Here is a 10,605-nt window from a genome sequence, read left to right on the forward strand (position 1 = left end):
TGCCGCGCCGCCCAGCCGCCGTCGCGCGCCGCCCAGCCGCCTCCGGTGAGCGCCACCGCTCCGGCCGGCCCTCCCTCCTCTCCGGCGAGTCCTCGTCGCCGGCGAGCGCCGGATCCGCCACCGTGAACAGTGTTTTCGCCAGATCCGGTTTCGGTGAACAGTAAACCCTAGGGGTAAATTTCGTCTAACTACCGAAATTGCAGATCCAAGTGCCCATGTTTGCGGCTCCGTAACTTCGCATCCGTAGCATGTCAAAATGTTCATCTCAGAGAGTACATCATTTCATTCCATTGCATCATTTTCATTTGAGTTCATCTTGATGCCCGAAATGCTGTTAGAAGAGGTCTACTTGAGTTAATTGTCAGATCTGCTACTCCGTTTAGCACTTTTGACATTTTTGTCATGATTATTGTGTGCATGCTATGCCCGTGAGTTCTACGTGTGTTTTGTTAAGGGTTTTGTCATCTTTCGAGAGGTGCAACCCATGTATTTTTAGGATGTGTGTGGTGACTTGTGCAAGCTTGCAAAGTGGTGCACTTGCTAAGTCTGTTTTCAGGGACTTAGTAATTTCACAAAGTCCTGGAGCTGTTTATCTCATGATGCCATATGTTCTTGTTGTTTCCTAGTGATCCGTGCCTCTTTTGTGGATGATCAGTAAGGGAGTTTTGTTAATCTTGTAGTGCTCTATCCATCCATGTCTTTGTTTGCAATTATGGAGCATCCTAGCTTGAGTCAATCAAGCTCTACTTTTGCTACTTTGTGAATCTGGGCAGATTGTCAACTTGTTTGCAATTTTGCCGGTGATGTTGTAGTTGATCCGTGCATGCTATGCTATTGTTCTTGCCATGTTTAGCTTGTATTTTGTGCCTTCTCTATGGGTGTATGCTTGTCTTGCCATCACTTGCATCGTAGTGAGTGCATCGAGCTCGTAAACATGCCTACTTGAGTTATATTTCAGCATGTGTCAGTTTTTCACTAAGTCTGAAACTGGTTATGTTTTTGCTATGTTCACATGCTTGCAATTGTATTTTCTGATCCCTTTTGGCTCAAGGTCACTAAGGGAATTTTGTTAAGCTCTTTGAGTAGCTCCATGCCATGCTTTACTTTGCCATGATCAGGTCCTGTAGCATGTAGTTTTGTTGCTCCGAAGAGGGCTACCTGATCTGAAATTCCAGACAAGTGTTGATTTCACCAAGTCTGAGATCTGTTTGCCATTTGCGTTTTTGCCATGCTTGTTTGAACCTGTTAATGGATGATTTGGCCGTAGCTCAGTGCTAGACTTTTATTAAGCATCTTGTGTGCATCCCTGCCATGTATTTTTTTGTCAATTTTGGGTGCTGTAGCATGTTTATTTCATTGCCTTTAGATGCCTACTTGCTGTAAACCGCAGACCGGTGTCATTTTTGAATCGCTTGCCATTTCCAAACCGTAACTCCGATTCCGGCGTTCTTTATATCGTTTTCAAGCGATTTCATCTCATCTTTCCAATGCCACACTTGGTTTTCCAAGTTGAGGCCAGGTTCATGCATTTCCTGTCATATCTTGCATTTTGCATCCCGCATCGCATCCCGCATAGCATATCATCGTTGCATCATCTTGTTTGATCCATGCACGTGGTTGATTGTATCCTTGTTGCTTGTTTGTCTTGTTTGGGTAGAGCCGGGAGACGAGTTCGCTAACGAGGAGCCCGTTGAGTTTGCTTTCGAGGATCCAGTCAACTCTGACAACTCTCTAGTTTGCGCAGGTTGCTCTCTAGTTTCTCGCTCGTGCCTTGCCCCCTCTTCTCGCTCTCCTTTGTGAATAAGTTAGCCACCATACTTGCTAGTCGCTTGCTGCATCTCCACTCATATTTACCTTGCCTTACCTACAAGCTTAAATAGTCTTGATCACGAGGGTGCGAGATTGCTGAGTCCCTGTGGCTCACAGATTACTATTACACCAGATGCAGGGCCTGATGATTCCGCTCCAGCAGACGCGTATGAGCTCAAGTGGGAGTCGACAAAGACTCTCAACGATACTATGTTTCCTTTCCCGATGATCAGTAGTGGTGCCCAGTTGGGGGTGATTGGGACCGTGTCGCATGTTGGGTTCTCTTTTATTTTGGCGCCGTAGTCGGGCCATGAGTGTTTGGATGATGTAATGTTATTTATGTACTTGATTGACGTGGCGAGTGTAAGCCAACTATGTTATCTCCCCTTTATTATTATTTATATTACATGGGATGTTGTGAAGATTGCCTAACTTGCGACATATGCCTTCAATGCGATTATGCCTCTAAGACGTGTCTCGACACGTGGGAGCTATAGTCGCATCGAGGGTGTTACAAGTTGGTATCAGAGCCTTCCCCGACCTTAGGAGCCCCATTGCTTGATCGTTTTTAGCGGCCGAGTTGTGTCTAGAAAAATGTTTTGAGTCTTTTAGGAATTATATATCGGAGAGTTTAGGTATTCTTTTTTACTTCCCAGTCTCCTCATCGCTCTGGTAAGGCATCCTGACATAGAGTTTTGACTCTTCTCTTCTCAAATTTCACTAAAAAAATTTAGGATCACGCGGGTATCTTGGAATCGTTCCGATGGTTTTATGATGAGAACATTGTCTTGGTGCCTCCTGTCAGGGGTTTAGTGGAAGTGTTCTGGGGAGTTGAGCTCTGAGGTGTTGTCATCATAATTTTATCGTTGCAGTTCTAGAATACCTGAGTTTAGTACGCCGACATTGAAAATCTCTTTTATGCAGTTCGTTGATGAGATAACCTCGACGCCACCCAGTACTGGGGCGGGAGTTCGGGTGTATCGCCATAACTTGTATAACGGATGATTTTCGAAGGTTGAGGTAGATGGTTTCCGAATGTTTCTTGGTTATGTGTTGAAGGATGGATACAGCTGGATGTAGGAATTGCTAATTTGGGTGAGATATTATGCTTCCCCTGTATCCCCAACACCTGATTGCATAACCGGAAAGGTTTGGGAGTTTCATAGGTGGGAATTCTAGTAGCTCTAGTTCTTCTTCCACGGATATTGGTTTGAGATTGGGATTTCTTACCGATTATTCGTTCTTGATCCGTACCTTGTTGATTTATTTCTCTACCTTAATTCTACGTGGCTTCTCAATTTATGGATATGTGACCATTTCAAGAGGAATGCATTCGTTCATTTTGTTCGGATGTGAAGACTATATGTTGCAATTTTCATTCCGTTGGATTCAGCTTCAATATTTGTCTATCAATGTGCTAATGGTGGTCAACCTCTTCAGGATGGCTCCTCCAACGTGCACGACTCCGAATCCTGATCTGCCACCACCTCCACCTCCTCCGGAGGCATGGCAAGCTGTGATGGCCGCAACCAATGCAAACACACAGTTGATCATGCAAATTCTTCAAGAGCGCAATCAAGGCAACCAAGGGAATCAAGGCAGCAATCAGAATCACTTTGCTACACTCAACCAGTTCCTTGCTAACGGGCCAAAGACTTTCAGCAATTATGTTGAGGCAACCGATGCTGACGATTGGCTAGTGGATCTGTGCAAGCATTTCGAGTGCAGTAACGTCAGGCCTGAGGACTTTGTTAAGTTCGCTTCCTTCCAACTCAAAGATCAAGCTGCAGAATGGTTCCAGCAGTACAAGGACTCCAGAGGTGGACGTGTTATCACTTGGGATGATTTCCGTCGAGATTTCCGAGCTCATCATATTCCTCAGAGCGTGATTGAAAGCAAGCGTGAGGAATTCCGCAATCTGAAGCAAGGCTCTTTGTCTGTCTATGACTACAACAAGTTGTTCCAGAAGCTCGCCCGCTTTGCCAAGCAGGACGTCCCTGATGAGAAGAGCATGATATATCAGTTCAGGGGTGGTCTCAAAGAAGAAATCTAGCTAACTCTTGTTCTCTTCGAGCCCTTGAGATACGATGAGTTCTACAACATGGCACTGAAGAAAGAGGCTGCTCAGTTGAGGTGTGATGCTTTCAAGAAGCGAGTCAGAGATGTTACTCCTTCTTCCTCTACTCAAGTGGTCAAGCAGCAGAAGTTTTGGCTTCCTCCTCCTCCGTTCCGTCAGCCGTATCAGCAGAAGAGCAAAGGTGGCAGTGGTTCTTCCTACCCACCCAACCCTGGCTTTCAGAACAAGACTTCGTCTCAAGCTCCAAGATCGAGTGCTCCGTATCACCGTCCGTTTTCAGAGGTCACGTGCAACAAGTGCCAACAGAAGGGTCACTATGCCAACAAGTGTGTCAATCAGAGGCGTCTTCCTCCTCCTCCTCCTCCTCCTCCTCCTTCGTTGACCGTGAGAGCTTGTCATGGCTAAGTTGGGACTCCCCTGCAGGGATTGAACTTTCGAAAGCCGTGCCCGCGATTATGGGAAGATGGGAATTTGTTAATGTCCGATTGTAGATAACTTGAACCTTAATTAATTAAAATGAATCAACTGAGTGTGTTACCGTGATGGCCTCTTCTCGGCGAAGTCCGGGAAGTGGACACGGTGTTAGAGTAATGTTTGCGCAGGTTGCTCTCTAGTTTCTCGCTCGTGCCTTGCCCCCTCTTCTCGCTCTCCTTTGCGAATAAGTTAGCCACCATACTTGCTAGTCGCTTGCTGCAGCTCCACTCATATTTACCTTGCCTTACCTACAAGCTTAAATAGTCTTGATCACGAGGGTGCGAGATTGCTGAGTCCCTGTGGCTCACAGATTACTATTACACCAGATGCAGGGCCTGATGATTCCGCTTCAGCAGATGCGTATGAGCTCAAGTGGGAGTTCGACGAAGACTCTCAACGATACTATGTTTCCTTTCCCGATGATCGGTAGTGGTGCCCAGTTGGGGGTGATTGGGACCGTGTCGCATGTTGGGTTCTCTTTTATTTTGGCGCCGTAGTCGGGCCATGAGTGTTTGGATGATGTAATGTTATTTATGTACTTGATTGACGTGGCGAGTGTAAGCCAACTATGTTATCTCCCCTTTATTATTATTTATATTACATGGGATGTTGTGAAGATTGCCTAACTTGCAACATATGCCTTCAATGCGATTATGCCTCTAAGTCGTGCCTTGACACGTGGGAGCTATAGTCGCATCGAGGGTGTTACAGGGGGGCACTGCACACGGCTAAAGATCAACTTGTGTGTCTATGGGGTGCCCCCTCCCCTGTATATAAAGGAGGGGAGGAGGGCCGGCCACAAGGGGCGTGCCCAAAGGGGGGAATCCTATTCCTAGTAGGAGTAGGTTTTCCCCTTTCCTAGTCCTAATAGGAGAAGAAGGGAGGAGAGGAAGAAGAGAAGGAAAGGGGGGCCGCCCCTAGCCCTAGTCCAATTCGGTTTGGGCTAGGGGGCGCACGCCACACCTTGGCCTGCCTCCTCTCTTCCACCATTAGGCCCAATAACTTCCCCCCCCCCCCGGGAGGGGGGGGGTCCGGTACCCCCGGTACTCCAAAACTTATCCAAAATGACCCGAACCATTCCGTTGTCCGAATGTAGCCTTCCAATATATGAATCTTTATGTCTTGACCATTTAGAGACTCCTTGACATGTCCGTGATCTCATCCGGGACTCCGAACAACCTTCGGTACATCAAATCACATAACTCATAATACATATCGTCATCGAACGTTAAGCGTGCGGACCCTATGAGTTCGAGAACTATGTAGATATGACCGAGACACATCTCCGGTCAGTAACCAATAGCGGAACCTGAATGCTCATATTGGTTCCTACATATTCTACGAAGATCTTTATCGGTCAAACTGCACAACAACATATGTTGTTCCCTTTGTTATCGGTATGTTACTTGCCCAAGATTCGATCGTCGGTATCATCATACCTAGTTCAATCTCGTCATCGGCAAGTCTTTTTACTCGTTCCGTAATGCATCATCCCGCAACTAGCTCATTAGTCACATTGCTTGCAAGGCTCAGAGTGATGTGCATTACCGAGAGGGCCCAGAGATACCTCTCCGACAATCGGAGTGACAAATCCTAATCTCGATCTCTGCCAACTCAACAAACACCATTGGAGACACCTGTAGAGCATCTTTATAATCACCTAGTTACGTTGTGACGTTTGATAGCACACTAAGTGTTCCTCCGGTATTCGGGAGTTGCATAATCTCATAGTCATAGGAACATGTATAAGTCATGAAGAAAGCAATAGCAATAAACTAAACGATCATAGTGCTAAGCTATCCATCACATCATTCTCTAATGATGTGATCCCGTTCAGCAAATGACAACACATGTCCATGGCTAGGAAACTTAATCATCTTTGATTAACGAGCTAGTCAAGTAGAGGCATACTAGGGACACTCTGTTTGTCTATGTATTCACACATGTACTAAGTTTCCGGTTAATACAATTCTAACATGAATAATAAACATTTATCATGACATAGGGAAATATAAATAACAACTTTATTATTGCCTCTAGGGCATATTTCCTTCAGGCACGACCGCGGGGAAGACCAACTCCAAGAAGGAGGACAAGCGGGATGCGGCATCCAACGCCTTGATCGCAAGCGTGGAGGACATGATGAACAAGAAGGACTCAAGGGAGGAGGAGCGCCGATGTTTCAAGGAAGAGAAAATGAACGCCTTCATGGAGATCCGAAGGAGGAGGCTTAATATGGACGTGGAGAAGCAAGCCAAGATGCTCGAACTCGAGGCGGAGAAGCAAGCCAAGATGTTAGAGATCGAGGCCGCCAACGCCAAGACCAAGGTGAAAGAAGTGGCTCTTGCGAGCATGATGACCGGGGTGGAGATCATGAAGGTGGATCTCAACACCGTGTCGCCAAGGAAGAGGCCGTGGTTCGAGAAGATGCAGGCCGACATGCTCAAGTTCACCGACGAGTGATCTCGTGGCCGCGAGCGCCTTCCTTTTTTGTATGCCGGTTTGTGTGCTGGCATGACCACGAGGCCACGATGGCGTGGTCGAACTCAAGTCCTACCCCTTTTGTGTGCTGGCATGTGTGCCGGCCGCTGACGAGTGCGCCAACATAAACTGCGGTAATATTTTTTGAAACCGGCAATGTATGCCGGCGCTGGCATGGTGCCGACATGATGGAAAAAATTCCGTGGACACCGGCTGCAAAGCCCATCATGTGCATACCCTAGCCCAGATTCGTCCACGTGTCCCTTCCTTACATCCAACGTCCGTCGCTCCTTCCGATCCCGTCGCTGCTTCACTTGGCTCAGAAGCGCTCGCTCGGCTCCAAACGCGTACGATCCCGGCTCCCTCACGAGGCAAGGCCGGCTGAGGCGGAGGCCCACCCAGTCATTCCCTTTCCTTTGGTCTCGCAATCACATGTTCCAACTTCCAAGCGTCCGCCGCCGCCGCCGAATCCTCCGTCGTACGTGGCTGGTCCCCGTCTCCAGCGCCAGCCTCTCGGTCCACCACACGCACCTTCTGGATCTCGCCCAGAACTAGTAAGCCCCTCACCTTTAAGTTTGAAATTTTTTGTTTCCTTTAGGCCATCAGCTTCTTCAAAGACGAGGTCCGTTTGATTCGCTAATCTACATGTTAATCAAATATTTTGATTAAACTGGGTACGGACTGTTGCCTGGCAAGCTCGTACTTGATCGGATCATTTGGTTTGCTCAGTCGAGCTACAAAATCAAAAATTGCATCACTAGTTTCAGACTGAAGAGAGTGTAGTTTCAGTCTCAAGAGAGTTTAGCTTACATGAGGATGAACTGTACATGATTTTGCTCTACGTCTAGTAACTGTCTGAACAAACTCATATACAGTAATAATAAGTTAACATAATTTGTGCATGTCTTTGCAGCCATGAAAGAGAAGGTTTCAAATTGGCAAGGATTCCCCCTGGTCCTGTTATCAAGATGCTAGATTAGGGAGCAAAGAGCAAGCAGGAGGCCACCTACTCGTGCAGCAGTCATACCCCACCATCATTCTTCAGGACAAAGACCCCCCAAGTACACTGCTAGAACAACACAACTGACGCCAAGGAAACACAAATGGACAAGATGCAATGCTTGCTGATGAGTAGACTTCCTAGTAGGATTTTTGAGATATTTCAAATGTGGAGCAGACTTCATGACAAATGTTGTACCACACTATAGTTGATTGCTCTCCCCAACAATTTCCAACTATAATATAAAGTTGTACACTGTATCTTTTCATCTGAAGTACATATGAATCAAATTGGAGAATATGCTATTTTTTGGTGTTGTCATTTAGTAGGCCCAAATTCAGTTGAAGGCAGATAGCAGTATATGTCTGAAATTGATGTATTTCAAATCCGGAGTGGAATTCATGCTCCTGTGTTTTCAAATGATACAACATCCCCAAAACACGCCTAATCCATGATAGATTGGCCATCCGCCCAAAAGGAATTAGCTATCTGGCCATCAGGTTTATGTGGTACAAGTCATCGGCGAAGCCACCGTGATCGTTCTTGTGAGCCACAGTGTCAGATTCCGGCATGGCCGCTCCCGACCTTCTCGACGCTAGTGTAGCTTCAAACCGCGGCAGAGCCTGCGGCAGCCATGGATGTCCTTCTGGACTGATGAGGGGTGATGGAGAGGATGACGATGCGTTTGGGCGTGAGGCGGACATAGTTGTGGTCTCGCCCGGTGGAGTGAGTGCCAGACCAGGGTCTCCTCGGCCGCCGCTAGTCTCACCTGCCATGATCAGATCCCCGGTGGACGAAGGAAGCAGATGCTATCAATCACAAAGATGCGTATCTGATTGGAAGGGATCACAGCTGCGTAACAATGGGAGCCGGATTGCGTCTAGTTTTTTGCAGTTGAGCGGAGCCGAGGGAGCCGGGATCGTATGCGTTTGGAGCCGAGCAAGCGCTTCTGAGCCGAGGGAAGCAGCGAAGGGATCGGAAGGAGCGACGGACGTTGGATGCAAGGAGGGGACACGTGGACGAATTTGGGCTAAGGTACGCACAGGATGGGCTTTGCAGCCGGTGTCCATGGAATTTTTTCTATGACCGGCATGATCTATGACCGCTGGCATGATCTGTGGCCGCAGACCTTATTTTAAAATTGAATGCGGACATGAAATGGGTCGGCGCGTTGGACGCACTGCCGATCCAAATGCAAAACCGGATGAACGCCGGGCGGCCGGCCGACCCAAACGGACAAAAAAGGACAAATGCGCCGTCCGTTTGGGTCGGCCCGTTGGAGTTGCTCTTAGCTGCTCTGTAGCTAAATATTTTTGGTGTATTGTGTGCAAATGTCTGGGTACTGTTTCTAGGCTCACATGCTTTACTCAGTATTTCTGGTGGGTGCCTAGCTTTATCCCACGCAGCAGAAATGTGCAAATTGTGGGTGTTGCTGCTTTGTGTTAGCCATCTGGAAGCTCAGGAACAGAGCATGTTTTGAGAACAAACTAGTAAGGTCACCTGCTGAGTGCTGACTTTGTTTGTTACGCCTGCTTTTGTGTGTGTGTGTGTGTGTGTTATTGGGCAAGCCTTCAAAATGGTGCTCACCGAGAGATGCTGGAACAAGGGGCGAATCTGCTACAAAGAATGGCTCTGGACGAGTCTGTCTTGGCACGAGGTAGGGATGCCCTCCGGCTGGAAGATGGTGGAGATAACAGGATGCTGCTAGGAATGTGGATGATGCAATGGCGGAGGATGCTGAATAGTAGAACAATGCTTGATTCAATGAGAGTAGCATATATTAGAGCACCTACGGCTACGTGTGCCTTTTTGCCGCCATATATGAAGGCGTTGAACAGTAATGCATGGGGTTCCTCCCCATGGCTGTCCCTGTTGGGTTGTGGGCGTTTTCCTTTTGGTATCTCTTGCAGCTGCATCCTCTTGCTAGCGTGCATGCGGCGGTTAGGTCAGCGTATTGAGAATTGCCTCGCTAAATATATTGATGTACAACGTCTTGCTAATAGCACGTTATAGCACGATATAGCACGCTAATAACATATTTTAAGATCGCTGCTATTTTGTCGTAGCGCGCTATTTTTTCATTGGTTATTATGCATGCGGCAGTTAGGTTCCACTACCAACAGACAGACAAAAAGGCAAAAAAAAATCCACGGGAAGGACAATTTTTTACTCCACTCCATTTCTAAATATAAGTCTTTTTAAAGATTTCAACAGGAACTAAATACAGATGTATGTAGACATATTTTAGAGTGTAAATTCACTCATTTGCTTTGTGTGTAGTCCATATTGAGATCTCTAAAAAGGCTTACATTTAGCAATGGAGGGAGTAGTATACTTGTTGAAAGGAGTGGGTGTTTTTACGGGATCTCTTAAAAAAATTGGGTTTAAAGGAGCTGTTGGAGAGCATTTTTTGCCTCAATTTTTCATAACTGATAGTTATTTTAGGTCTACGGGAGCTACTGGAGTTGCTCTAATCTCGGAGAGCTGAACCCAAAGCGTAGAAACTTTGTATCATATCTGGTTCGTAACATGAACATGAGCTGTTCTGGTGTCTGGCTCAGAGATAACTTAAATGTACTAGAAGAACGCCCGTGCGTTGCAACGGGACCGCATTAACTTTAACAGTTCAATATTAATTATGTTAATATTACATTTAACATTCTCATACATATCAAGTGACATTGGCAACCTTTCCTACAATCAAATCCTCACACACACACTCTCTCCCTCCCTCTTCCTCACTCTCTCCCCCTCTCCCCTCTCC

The 10,605-nt window shown here is 46.9% G+C and overlaps 1 long non-coding RNA gene across 1 annotated transcript; it reads left to right on the top strand.

The window, feature by feature from the left end:
* Nucleotides 1-6,929: 6,929 nt before the first annotated feature.
* Nucleotides 6,930-8,146, top strand: LOC123185548 (uncharacterized). Its single transcript, XR_006493430.1, has 2 exons — nt 6,930-7,395; nt 7,755-8,146. It is a non-coding gene; the product is annotated as an uncharacterized lncRNA (long non-coding RNA).
* The last annotated feature ends 2,459 nt before the right edge of the window (nt 8,147-10,605 follow it).

The sequence above is a fragment of the Triticum aestivum genome, chromosome 2A, assembly GCF_018294505.1.
Source record: "Triticum aestivum cultivar Chinese Spring chromosome 2A, IWGSC CS RefSeq v2.1, whole genome shotgun sequence".
Classification (NCBI taxonomy): Eukaryota; Viridiplantae; Streptophyta; class Magnoliopsida; order Poales; family Poaceae; genus Triticum; species Triticum aestivum.